A 14,550-nucleotide genomic window follows, 5' to 3' on the forward strand; every position below is an offset into this window, starting at 1 on the left:
GGCTCTGCTACTTACCAGTTCAGTGGCCCAAGCATTTTGCTTTCCCTCCCTCAGCTGTGGATTCCTCCCTGTAAAGTGGAGTCATGAAGACAAGCTTCATGGAGCTGTGTAAGGAGAACTCCATCAGGTAAGTGTGGGGAACACCAGCACAGTGGCTTGCTTGTGTCAAGGGCTCCAACCGCACTGGACCCTCACACGCCCTCTCTCCAAGCCCACTCACAAGTGTCAGCCCAAAGCTTCCCTGCCCGCAGTCCTCCAGCCTGAGGGGACCATCCTCCTAACCCCACAAGCTGTGGAAATGACAGCGTGGATCCTCTCCCACTCCCCAAACGCCCCGCCTTCCTTTACCCTCCCGCTTCCCACAGACCACAAGCTCTACAAGCTGCCTAGAGCTTTAGCAAATTTCTCTCTTCACCTTCCCAGCAGCCTGCGGGGCCTCTCCTACCTGTGAAGGGCTTGGGGAAGGAGGCAGAGGAAGGGACCTTGGGAGGAAATGAGAGAGGAAGGGCTGGAGGATTCCCTCCTCCAGAGACCTACAACCTGGAGTCTATCCCCACTGCTTCTGAGCATAAGGAAGGAAAAGGAAAATCCTGCATGCTTTCCTCTTAAGTCATGGGAATAAGGTAAATAATGAACGTGCTTTCTTCTGTTTAAACTTGAGGCTGGTAGAAGTTGATTCTACTAACCAATTCTCATACATGAATACAGATTCCATCTTTGGTGGGGGGGCAGTCATATTATGATTTATAATAAATATATATTTGATCTTCTTCCACTGTTCCTGGCACAGAGTTCTTAAAACGTTTCAAATCTCCTAAGTGATGAGAGCTAAAATGATATCTTTTGTTATGTTACCAAGGTGACTCAGTAAGGACCTCACCTAAGGATGGGGGCCGGTTGCCAGGAGAACCAACCAAGTGATTAGAGGGTTGAAACTTTCAGCTCTACCCTCCCTGACCTCCAGGGAGGGGAGAGGGGCTGGGAATAGAGTTCAATCAATGGGCAGTGAATTAATCAAACCAATGGCCAATGATGTAATCAATCACGCCTATGAAATGGAGCCTCCATAAAAACCCACAAGGACATTGTTCAGAGAGCTTCCATGCTGGTGAACAGGTAGAGCACCCCACCCTCGCCTCTCACCCTCTGACACACACATACTCATTGGAAATTGGAATCATTTTAGGGGGGATAAAGAAAAATTATTTGCAAGTCACTCACTCATCCTGTACAGGGAAGAGACAGAGATATGATAATTGGATAATTGGATTCCAAGTGACATGTGGACTGAGGCTGAAAAAGACCACAGGCCACCGACTGATACTTGTTCTAGATCTACTTGTGGGCTCATTGTCAGTACCAAAGGACACTATTGCTAGTCACTCCAGATACGAGTATTTCCCAGAAAGATAACTTGTTCTGTGGACCACGAGAATGCACATAAGCAGTACTAACAAGGTGAAGATGATTAGTGTTACTAAACAGCAAGTCGTATGCTTAAAAGCATTGAGTAGCAAAAATGCACAGTAAGACCTTTTTCTGAAATATGCTCTACAAATAACTATATTTTAAATAGTCAACAAAATGATTTTTAAAATTCAGTAACAGTTCTCTGTTTCTTAAAGGACTTGAAGGAGGCCCACTTCCTACATCCAGGGCCCAGAATGAGCCACCAAAGGATTTAACGTAGGTCCCAAACAGGGGACCTATCCATAGCCGCATCTCATATAGCTACTCAAAGTGTGGCGCATGAACCAGAAAGATTGTCATCACTGGAGCTTGTCAGAAATGCAGAGTCTCATCACAGACTAGAAAACAAATTCATGGTTACCAAAGGGGTGGACTCTTGAGGCAGGAACAGTCAACTCACATGCCTATATACCCATGGATCCACATGGGCCCTACAAGAAGCCTACAATGGTGTTCTAGGGCTCGCAAGGCCTGTGAGGTAAACTTGTCTTGTTCTTTATGGCCACACTCATTAACCTTCAACCATCAGCCGTATCATAACATGGATGTGCTGGAAAATGCAATGATAACCGATTGTGCAACATCAGTGAAATGGAATCATGGAATGAAAAAAGAGAGGAGGGAAGAGGAAGGGGTATTTTACAACTTCTATAGGAATCAGGACCAGTAAGATGTGTGGAGTTTCAGGCTTGAGGTAGGGATGGAAAAAAGTAGAGAGGGGTTAACAACAAAAATTGGCCTCTGGCTTTCATTGAATAAATTCAAATGTGTTCTTAAAGCCCTTTGACTTTCTGAATATTTCTGACAATTTATGATGAGAGTCTTTGATGAAGTAGTTTAGACTAAGCAGAAGAATGTCTATACCAGAACATTTTTATCAGATTTTTAAAAATGCACCCAAAGCTTGCGTGCAACATATTAAAACTGGCATATTTATTTATAATGTGAAAGCAGACCAGCTCAATGTGTGTCACCAACAGTCTGCCTCCAGCTGTGCTTCTTTGCCCCCATTTTGCCACTTTGACAACAGCTAGAAAAATTACAGTAGTGCATTAGCAGGGTTCTACTTCCAAATCCTGCAGTGAGAGAGATAGCTAAACTTCACAGAAATACGCGAAAAGACTGAATATTCCCTTTTAGAAAGGCTGATGACGGTTTCTAACTTTTTGAGGAGTTTATTTACATGGGAAAAAGAACTTTAAGGCATTAAAAAAAAACTCAGTGGTACTTATCCAAATTTTATCTTCCATCTGCATTCACATATCTTCCACTTTAAAATCCTCTCCTAAAATTTCCAGAAGAAAATCTAATCTCCGATTCTGCTTCACCCCCACTGGAAGAAAAAGCAGGCTTCTAGGGCAACAGCCTTGAAAGGCCCCTGACTTGGATAAGAGGAAATAAACAATGTAGAGTAACCTATACCATTTATATGGCCCTTCTCCTTTATGAAGTCCTCTAATATCCATCATCTGAAGCCTCTGAAGAGGTATGAATTGTGTTTAATTAAAGCCTGGGTGATGGAAGTGAATAGAAAGTTATTTTGAGGTTGTTCATACATCTTCAGCCCCTGTTATCAAGCTTTCAGAGCTCTATTCTAAAAAGTTAGGGGGTGGTAGGAGACAATGTCTCTTCTCTAGCAGCTGCCAGAGATTACTGCCATCAGAGTAATTATCACCAGATAATTGTCCCCTTTCTTCCTTGCTGATGGGGCAGAATGGGAACAGAGACTCATCTGAAATAGATTTTATACTTCCTGAATACAAGCTGGATAGCTCAGGTCAGTGGGCACCCACTGAAGGATTTCCACATCATGCCTTAGAGGAAATTAAAATTCGTCTCATACAAAAGGAAAAACCATCAAATGTCACCTACTTGAGGTTAACCAGATTTCTTGAAGTTGAGCAACTGTGGTTTCCGACTGGAATAAGTGCCTACTTTAGCCTAAAAATCCTCTGCTGAGAATGATTTCAGAAGATGGTAACAAGAGGAGCATTTTCTGGTGCCCTGAACTTTGAGGCAAGCACCTGGCTTACCTCTGTAGTGGTATTTGTGAAAAGACAGCGCTAACAACCCCTAACCCTCCCTGCCTTTATGACATTCACAGGGAGGTTATTAAAATTGTTTACTTGGCTGGTCTCTGGAGCAGTCACGAAGTCCAAATTCTTTAAGGGAGTCCTCAAAGTTGTCATTGGACTGAAGATAAGACAGGCTACAGCGTGAGCGGACAGTTCTGCAAATTCGATAGTGTTACTTTCAGGCTCCCGTCTACCCAGGAATGCCCTAGACTGCTCTATGATGAAATGTTCCATACAAACAAATATTTATGGGCAATTCAATGCAGGTTGGTGGGCAAGAAGAAAGTAGAATAGATTATCATCAGAATCTTTACAGTCTGGTAATGTGAAGGTGGGAAGGTGGCCATCTCTTTATTCTCTCTCATTGATGGGCTTTAATCTCACTCAATAAACCTGCACTATTGCCTGATGTATACCAGACAATGTGCTAGGGGCTAGGGGTAGGGAGGAGCCTGAGGGAAGCAAGATAATCTCTCTGCCCTCAGTGGGTTCACAGTGCTGTTCCTCATTCTTTTCTAAAGGAGGCGGAATGGCAATAAGACTTCTGAATTAGCAGAGTCACAAGATCAGAGTTTGAGATTTGGTTTCACCACTTGCTAGCTATTGACCTTGGGCAGGTCACTGACCTTTTCATGCCTCAGGTTCTGCCTCTGTAAATTAAAGGTAATGATACTCTGGCAACCTACCTCACAGAATTCTTGTGAAGAGTAAATGAAATTAAATATGAAAAATCTTTGCAAAGCATTATACAAACGTCAGCATTATTATAATCATGGGTCACGGTGAAAGAGCTATTAGATTCCTAAAAACAATGCCACCTTCTACACGAACAATAACCCCCCAGCAACTCCCATTATGTAAATCCCCTAAAGTCAACACATGGGAAAAGTAAGTCTGCTTTCCTTCGAAGGCAAGGGTGTATCATAAGTATTTGTATTTATGTTTGTGTTTCAAAACCTAGTGTCAAGAGTACAGTAGGTGCTCAGAAAATATTGAAAAAACAGAAGTGCTGTGTGGCTCGATAGTTAGATTAGACAAAAGGAACTAAAGAGGCCACTCTGGCCACTACTGGTAGGAAAATGGGGCTCAGAGCCATACATCTTAATGGTCATAATTGGTCAACTTGTCTTCTTATATAATCATGTAAATATGTCAGTAGTAATAGTAAATTTGAAATTGTTTACTGTAGACCAACCATAAGGTAAGGGGTTCTTCCCCTCCTCTCTCACCGTAACAAGACTCCTTGCTAGGAGCTTTGGTTGCTGCTTACCTTTCACCTAGATTGTAAAATCATAGTCAGTGGCCTATAGAAAGGGTTTGAGAAAAGTACAGAACCATGAATTCTTAGCTAATTGGAAGCCAACTTCATAGGTATAAAGTTTAAGTAGGAAAAGGATTCAGTGTCAGAGTCTAGCTGGCCTAGAATAAAATTCCCTGCATGTAACCGTGAAACATATACCTCTAGCTGGGGGATTGAGCTCAACAGACCAAATGCTCCTTCTAATAAGTCTGTCCACCCTCCTACGGCCAACAGCCCAGTTACATGTGTGAGAGGATCAAGCATGCCCTGCGATCTTAGCACTAAAATTTATGACAGCATCTGAGCAGAACTCCCAAAGTGCAGAAACCCAGAGCATGGGTGTGGGTCAGACAAAACATGTGGCCCACACAGGCCCCTCACTCCCCTTGCTCAAACCCAGCTTACTTTTCCCCTCCGCCACTCTCCACAGGACAGGTTTAAAAAGGAAAACTTATCTTGAAATCAAAGATACTCATTTAGACTTCAACAAAAGTAGCTGTTTTTGAGGTGACACAGAAAAAGAAACAGCTTAGGACAAGGGAAAGGAAGCATATAAACAGAACTTAGACCCCAAATAGCTTCAATTAAAAGGATTTTCAGAAAGGCTCTTACCTTCTCTTCTCTATAGAGGCCAAAACAACCAAATGTGCTGAATCAAAGCTCTGCCCTAAAGAATATATTCACATAGGCAGGCCCTTCTGGCCAGCCCTGAATACAGCCTCTCCAGACCCAATCATCTCATCTGGGATCACAGAATTCCAGGAGCTATTCAGGATGGCTTGTCACCGTCGTCCCCCCCCCCGCCCCGGTTTTATAGGTGAGGAAAGAGGCATATGGTGAAGATTTGCCCAAGGTCCCAGAAATGGTGAGTTAGAACTGAGATCTTCCGATACAGTCCACCTACTTCTGCAGGCAAAAAATCAGTGAAAAATGTTTTGTTTTATTTTATTTTTGCCTTAGGAGGGACCTGGCTTCCAAAGAAACCACCTCACCAATTACCAAACTGTCAAACCCAGAGGAGGGATTTGCCATTATTTTTCAATCTGTGCACCAAAAGTGCACCTAATAGAATACCTTAGGATTGATTCCAGGAATAGATCTCGTAACCAAATAAAGCACATTCATAAAGGGACACATAGCAGATCCCTTCCGTTCTGCCTGTTGGCCTTCTCCCTTCTCTTTATCACAGGTCTCTGGCTTTGGGAGAGTGCCACGCCCAGTCACAAGACTAAGGATGTGCTAAGACTTTGTGTTGACAGATATTTAGAAGAACACTAGTTTCACAGTTTTGCCCTGTGTTTCAGCTGAGACAAGTAACACAGACACACTTTTACTAAGAAATGAATATAAAGCAGCTAAAACCAGACAAGTTCTAGATCACTGGGGCTTGAGACCCAAGTCTAAGACAGTGTTCCTAATTGGCATGGAGTCCCAGATCCTCTCCTACCCTTTGACCCCCCTCTCTTGCATTCTGCCCAGATATGGACCAAGTGCCCCCACCGATCCAGGCTTTAAATTCTCCTGTGCCAGGTGATAAATGCCTCTTCCTCACCCCTCTCCTGAAGATTTCTGTGGCTGTGAGTTTGGAAGCCCTTTCTTCCACTATATCACGTTCCTCTTCTGGTCATTTGGTCTGAAACAGAGCCTCATTCTAGTCCTCAGTGAGTTCCTTCACCTACTGGTCTAAGCTTGAATTTCTACTTCTCTACTCTGAGCCTCTCTATAAGGCATCAACTCCATTTCCTGTCCAGAAGTAGAATTTCACTCTGCCCCTGTTCAAAAGCTCCACAGAGCTTCAGACTCATCCACAGAATCCTGTTTTATGTGCCTCTCCAGCTCATTCGTTTGAAGAGCAAAGGCAACAGGTTCTGTTTATTGATCCTTGTTCTCACTGATGGCCTAGTCATCGTCTCTAATGCTTTTTAATTTTTAATAGTCTTTGTTTGGTTTCCCCTGTAGCACTTCACTATAGCAAGGATTTGGGTGAAGTCATTTATTTGGCTGTTGATCCCAGTAAAGCATAGTGAGGGAATGTGAAACAGGGAAGGGAAGAAAGTTAATAGAGTGTGTTAAGAAGCTGTAGTTACCCCAAATAGCCAAAGCAATCTTGAGAAAAAAGAACAAAGCCAGAGGCGTCATGCTTCTTGATTTCAAACCATATTACAAAGCTATAGTAATCAAAACAGTATGGAAGGAACACTTCCGAATTCATTCTTTGAGGCCACCATCGTCCTGATACCAAAACCAGACAAAGATATCACACAAAAAAAGAAAAATACAGGCCAATAGCACTGATGAATATAGATGCAAAAATCCTCAACAAAATACTAGCAAACTGAATCCAACAATGTATTTAAAGGATCATACACCATGATCAAGTGGGATTTATCCCAGGGATGCAAGGATTTTTCAATATCTGCAAATCAATCAATGTGATACACCACATTAACAAATTGAAGAATAAAAACCATATGATCATCTCAATAGATACAGAAAAAGCTTTTGGTAAAATTCAACATCATTTTATGATAAAAAAAAAAACTCTCCAGAAAATGGGCAAAGAGGGAACATACCTCAACATAATAAAGGCCATATGTGCCAAGCCACAGCTAACATCTTACTCTACAGTGAAAAGCTGAAAGCATTTCCTCTAAGAAAAGGAACAAGACAAGGATTTCGACTCTCACCTCTTTTATTCAACATAGTTTTGGAAGTCCTAGCCACAGGAATAAGAGAAGAAAAAGAAATAAAAGAAATCCAAATTGGAAAAGAAGAAGTAAAACTGTCACTGTTTGCAGATGACATGATGCTATACACAGAAAATCCTAAAGACACCTACCAGAAAACTACTAGAGCTCATCAATGAATTCAGGAAAGTTGCAGGATACAAAATTAATATACAGAAATCTGTTGTATTTCTATACACTAACAATGAAATATCATAAAGAGTAATTAAGAAAACAATCCCATTTACCATTGCATCAAAAAATAAAATAAAATACCTAGGAATAAACCTACCTACAGAGGCAAAAGACCTGAAATCTGAAAACTATAGGATGCTGATGAAAGAAATTGAAGACCACACAAATAGATGGAAAGATATACCATGTTCTTGGACTGGAAGAATCAATATTGTTAAAATAACCATAGTACCCAAGGCAAACTACAGATTCAGTGCAATCCCTACCAAATTACCAATGGCATTTTTCACAGAACTGGAAGAAAAATTTTTTTAATTTGTATGGAAACACAAAAGACCCTGTATAGCCAAAACAATCTTGAGAAAGAAGAACGGAGCTGGAGGAATCAGGGGCCCTGACTTCAGACTATACTACAAAGCTACAGTAATCAAAACAGTATGGTACTGGCACAACAACAGATGCACAGATCAATGGAAAAGGATAGAAAGCCCAGAAATAAACCCATGCACTAATCTATAACAAAACAGGCAAGAATATACAATGGAGAAAAGATAGCCTCTTCAATAATTCGTGCTGGGAAAACTGTAGAGCTCCATGCAGAAGAATGAAATTAGAACATTCACTAACACCATATACAAAAATAAACTCAAAATGGATTAAAGACTTAAATGTAAGACCAGTTACTATAAAACTCCTGGAGGAAAACATAGGCAGAACACTCTTTGACATAAATTGCTTCAATATTTTTTTTGGATCTGTCTCCTAGATTAATGGAAACAAAAGCAAAAATAAACAAATGGGACCTGATTAAACTTAAAAGTTTTTGCAGAGCAAAGGAAACCATCAACAAAATGAAAAGACAACCTACAGAATGGGAGAAAATATTTGCAAACAATGTGACTGACAAGGGATTAATCTCCAAAATATACGAACAGTTCATGCAGCTCAATATCCAATAAACAAACAACCCAATCAAAAAATGGGCAGAAGAGCTAAATAGACATTTCTCCAAAGGAGACATACAGATGGCCAACAGGCATATGAAAAGATGCTCAACATCATTAATTACTAGAGAAATACAAATCAAAACTGCAATGAGGTACCGCTTCACACCAGTCAGAATGGCCATTATCAAAAAGTTTACAAATAATAAATGCTGGAGAGGGTGTGGAGAAAAGGGAGCCCTCCTACACTGTTGGTGTGAATGTAAATTGGTGCAGCCATTATGGAGAACAGTATGGAGGTTCCTTTAAAAACTAAAAATAGAGTTATCATATAATCCTGCAATCCCACTTCTGGGCATATATCCAGAGAAAACCACAATTTGAAAAGATATTTACATTCACCTCAATGTTCATTGCAGCATTATTTACAATAGCCAAGACATGGAAACAACCTAAATGTCCATCACAGATGAACAGATAAAGAATATGTGATATATATATATGAGATATATATATGTATATATATATATCTCATATATATACATATATATATCTCATATATATATATACACATCTACATTCACATATACGCAATGGAATATTAGCCATAAAAAAGAGTGAAATAATTCCATTTGCAGAAACATGGATGAATCTAGAGATTATCATTAAGTGATGTAAATCAGAGAGAGACAAATATCATATGATGTCACTTATATCTGGACTCTAAAAAAATGATACAAATGAACTTCTTTACAAAACAGAAGCAGACTCACAGGCCTAGAAAACAAACTTATGGTTACCAAAGGGGGAAGGGGAGGGGAGGGATAGATTAGGAGTTTGGCATTAACATATACACACTACTATATATAAAATAGATAAATAACAAGGACCTACTGTGTAGCACAGGGAACTATATTCAGTATCTTGTAATAACTTACAGTGGAAAAGAATCTGAAAAAGAATATACATAATATATATATATATATGTATAACTGAATCACTTTGCTGTATCCCTGAAGCACTGTAAATCAACTACGCTTCAGTTAAAAAAATACATAAGGGAATTCCCTGGCGGTCCAGTGGTTAGGACTCTATGATTTCACTGCCGAGGGTGCAGGTTCAATCCCTGGTTGGGGAACTAAGATCCTGCAAGCCTTGCAGCCTGGCCCAAAAAAAAAAATTGAAAAAAAAATTTGTTTAAACGTGAAAAAAAACCAGTATGGTACTAGCATTAAAGCAAATAAATAGATCAATGGAACAGATTAGGAAGCCCAGAAATAAACTCATGCATGTATGGTCAACTTATTTATGACAAGGGAGCCAAAAATATACAATGGGGAGAGGACAGTCCCTTCAAAAAATAGTGTTGGGACAACTGGACAACAAAAGAATGAAACTGGACCACTATCTTACACCATACACAAAAGTTAACTTCAAATGAATTAAAGATTTGAATGTAAGACCCGAAACCATAGCACTCTAGAAGAAAACATAGGTGGTAAGCTCCTTAACATCAGTCTAGGCAATGATTTTTTGGATTTGACATGGAAGACAAAGGCAACAAAAGCAAAAATAAACAAGTGGGACTATATCAAACTAAAAAGCTTCTGCACAGGAAAGGAAACCATCAACAAAATGAAAAGGAGAAAATATTTGCAAATCACATATTTGATAAGGGGTTAATATGCAAAATATCTAAAGAACTTATGCAACTGAACAGCAAAAGATCTGAACAGACATTTTTCCAAAGACATTCAGATGGCCAACAGGTACATGAAAAAATGCTCAGCATTGCTAATCGTCAGGGAAATGCAAATCAAAATCATGAGACATTACCTCACACCTGTTAGAATGGCTATTATCAAAAAGACAAAATAACAAGTACTGGCCAGGATATAGAGAAAAGAGAATCCTTGTGTGCTGTTAGTGAGAATCTAAATTGATGCAGCCACTATGGAAAACAGTATTTTTTTCAAAAAAAAATTAAAAATAGAGCTACAATATGATCCAGCAATTCTATTCTGGGTATTTATCTAAAGAAAATAAAAACATTAACTCAAAAAGATATATATATATACCCCCATGTTCATTGCAGCATTATCTACAATAGCCAAGATATGGAAGCAACCTATGTGTCCATCAACAAATTGAATGGATAAAGAAAATGTAGTGTGTGTGTATGTGTGTGTGTGTGTGTGTGTGTGTATGTGTAAGAGCTGTTGAACTCGTGCCATTTGCAAACTCATGGATGGAATTCAAGGGCACCATGCTAAGTGAAATCAGTCAGACAGAGCAAGACAAATACTGTATGATATCACTTATATGTGGAATCTAAAAACAAACAAACGAAGCTCATAGATATAAAGAACAGATTGGTGGTTGTCAGAGGAGAAAGATGGGGTGTGGGTGAAATGGGTAAAGAGAGGCAAAAGGTACAGACTTCCAGTTATAAAATAAGCAAGTCATGGGGATATAATGTACAGCATGGCAGCTCTAGTTAATGACACTGTAGTGCATATTTGAAAGTTGCTAAGAGAGTAGATCTTAAAAGTTCTCACAAGAAAAATTCTGTAGCTATGTGTGGTGACAGATGTTATCTAGACTTACTGTGGTGATCATTTTACAATATACACAAGTATCAAATCATTATGTTGTATACCTGAAACTAATACAAAGTTGTATGTCCATTATACTCAATTAAAAAAAAAAAGCAGCAGCAGCAGCTGTTGGGTAACCAGGACTTCCTGATGTAGTAACCATCTAGGAAACTGTGTAGAACATTCCTCAGAATGAGGGTAGAGAAGCAAACTTATTTATCCACCCAGGCCTGTCCCTCCTCAGCTGAGGGTTGCTCCTTAGGCAATACTTGTGGCACTTGCAGCCTAACCTGTCTGCTTCCAAGCTCACATTTGTGGCCAGAGAATACCCTCAGGCAGACAGAAGCAAGACTTGTCCATGTGTACAGGCTATCCACAGTTGAACCCTGGGGCATCTGCTACAAAGATGACTGTTACAGTCACTTGGAGCCCCCCTTCTCTGGGTGATCTTTCAGAATTCAATTTAACACATATTGAATGCCTATGCTATATAATGTGCTAGACTAGACTCAGGTGTATGTGTGTGTGTATATATATGTGTGTGTGTATATATATACCTGAGTATATATAATGTACTAGACTAGACTCAGGTAAATACAAAGATGTGTAAGACATGGTTCTTCCCCATGTAGAACTGCAGATCTGATGTAGGAGAAAACAGAAATATAAGTCACCATAGAATAAAGTAGAATATGAGAAGTGCTATATTGGAGCCACAAGCTATGAGAGCTGTAGGAAGATGAGATTAATTTTGACTAGAGGGAAACGGCTATCAGTGCAGCTTCCCAAAGCCAAAATATTTTAAACATATGCTAAATCGACAAACATCCAATTCCCACCAAAAGCCAGAGAAGAAACATTCTTTCACAGGGCCCTAAAGCCAGAAAACAGCAAGAAAATTAGAACCATTTTATCTCAACTCATAGAAGGAAATAAGTCACATATTTCAATATCACCCAGTCTTCTAGATACATTTAAAATGAAATCACAAGAGTAAGATATTCCTTCTGCTTCATATTTAATTGTGCATTTTTAGTCTGTTCTCATTAGTAGGAACAAGGTATTATCAGTCTTTGTGAGACTCCCAAACTCAAGGAATGTGCCCTTAACCTGTTTTCCCTGCGACAGGCAGTTACTTTCTGCTATTGATGGACAACTTTGGAATGAAGCTGAACCAGACCTCAGCAGTTTTCCAAATCCAGGTGAAGAAAGTGGATGACTTCAGCATGAAAGGGCTGTGGAGAAGATGGATGGATGAGTCAGCCCCCATGTATGGGAAGCGGAGGTTTTGTTAGGAAAATCTCAAGCTTTCATTTTGTGGTGTTTGGGAGCTTAATTCCTTGCTTCTAATTAAATGTATAAACTGTAATCACAAAGGTATTTCACAATTAGTTTCTTAGATCTGGAAGAGGTTCTATGAACAACTTAAGTAGGGGGAAGAAGGGCAGTGGTGTGGGGAAGGAGCTGAACATCTTGGGGTTCAGGAAGCTGCCTGCTGACTAGATGCTGGGGATTCCATACTCCAGTTCCAATACTGGAAAACTGTGGATAGAGAAGAGTGGGAATGAAGGCATGACTCTTCTGGCTTCCCCACTCCAAACCAGACTTTAGCTGTGCAGCTGGAAGTCTGAGGACAGAGCTAGAAGCATCAATTGCACTGTCACAACTCAAGTTCTATGTGGCCAAGCCCCTGCCACCATCTCAGAAGGAGATGCCAGTGGGCAACAATAGGGAAGACAAGGTTGTGTGGGTCTGTGGAAAAATGGCAGAATGAAGCTGCCCTCTCTAGCTGTTACTCCTTCAGCTCTCAGCTGAGAACACTGGGGGATATTTCTCGAACTCCTCTCCTTTGATCCCCTGCAGAGAGACTCAGCATTATTACGCCCAAACCAGCCAAAATCCAACCACTCTACAGCCAAAAGGAGATTTTGCCTAATAATCACCATGTACTAACCAGGGGTGCTGAGGATTGTATGTTTTCTGGAGTGAAGAAGAATGCCATATTCAGAAGTTCAAGTCCAAAAGAAATTGGGGTCCTGAACATTTCCCCAGGGTTGCTCTGTGACTCGGCTGCACATTGTTGCTTAAGAACCACAACAGAATAATTCCCTAGTAGAGACAAGTTCTAAATCATTGGAGCTTGATCCCCAAACCAGAAAAGTTCTAGATTACTGGAGTTTGAGGTCCAACTGGCCTGTCTCCTTTTCTTTGCTCTCAAAACATTTTCAGGTGAAGAGTAGGAATGGAAATGATAATATGTATGATTTTTAGGGCCTCCATTGTGCCGGCTGCTTCAAAGTCATTACCTCATATCACAACAACCCTGAAAGGTATATATAATTATCCTCTACCTTATAAGTGGGTTCAAGAGGTTAAGATTAAGGAACTTGGCCCAAATCATACAGCTAATAAATGGTACAGCCAGCTCAGAAGCCAGCTCTGACTGACTGCAAAGCTCTTTCTACTCCAACTTGCCATCTCTCCCCGCTCAGAGCACACCTTATTAAATATTTGGACATTTATGTCTGGGAAGCGGGAGTGAGTTGGTTGTCCAGCAGACCTGAATCTGGTCCCATACTCTGCCCTGGGAATTTGGGCAAGTATTTAGCTACTCTGGGACTCAGTTTCCTCATTTGTAAAATGGGAAAGAAAATATTAGTACTTAGACCTCATCAGGTTGTTAAAAGGACTAAATGAGATATTGTTTGTAAGCCACTTAGCATAGTGCCAGGCACATGGTCAGACCTGATAAATCTTGATTACTGTATTTAGTGTCTGGATTCAGAGCTCCCCAAAGGACTTTAACTTTTTTAACTTGGATGCACAGAACTGGATTAGCTATAATCTTTGGTTTATGACACATTCTCAGCATTAATCCATGAGTGGTCCTCTTTATTAATTAATGTATTTGTTTTATACTAAATACCCACAAAACTACCACTTAACATAAGAACTATACAATTGACATAACTTACACCTTTTATGCATACAAGGGACTTCATAGTTATACAATATGTATACTTACCTATAGCCATATCTATATTCTAAATGTATCAGCATGATGAAAGTACTCAGTGTTCATTGAATAAATGATGGAATCAATAAATGTAATGTTTCTTCATTGATCTCTGGTACAATCTGACAGAGTGTTAAGACAGAAGTCTTTTAGTCTCATTGGACTGAGGAACCAGATAATAGATACCGCACTCCGAAAGAGATGTGACACTCAAAATAGAGTTTGCA

The sequence above is a fragment of the Balaenoptera musculus genome, chromosome 3, assembly GCF_009873245.2.
Source record: "Balaenoptera musculus isolate JJ_BM4_2016_0621 chromosome 3, mBalMus1.pri.v3, whole genome shotgun sequence".
NCBI lineage: Eukaryota > Metazoa > Chordata > Mammalia > Artiodactyla > Balaenopteridae > Balaenoptera > Balaenoptera musculus.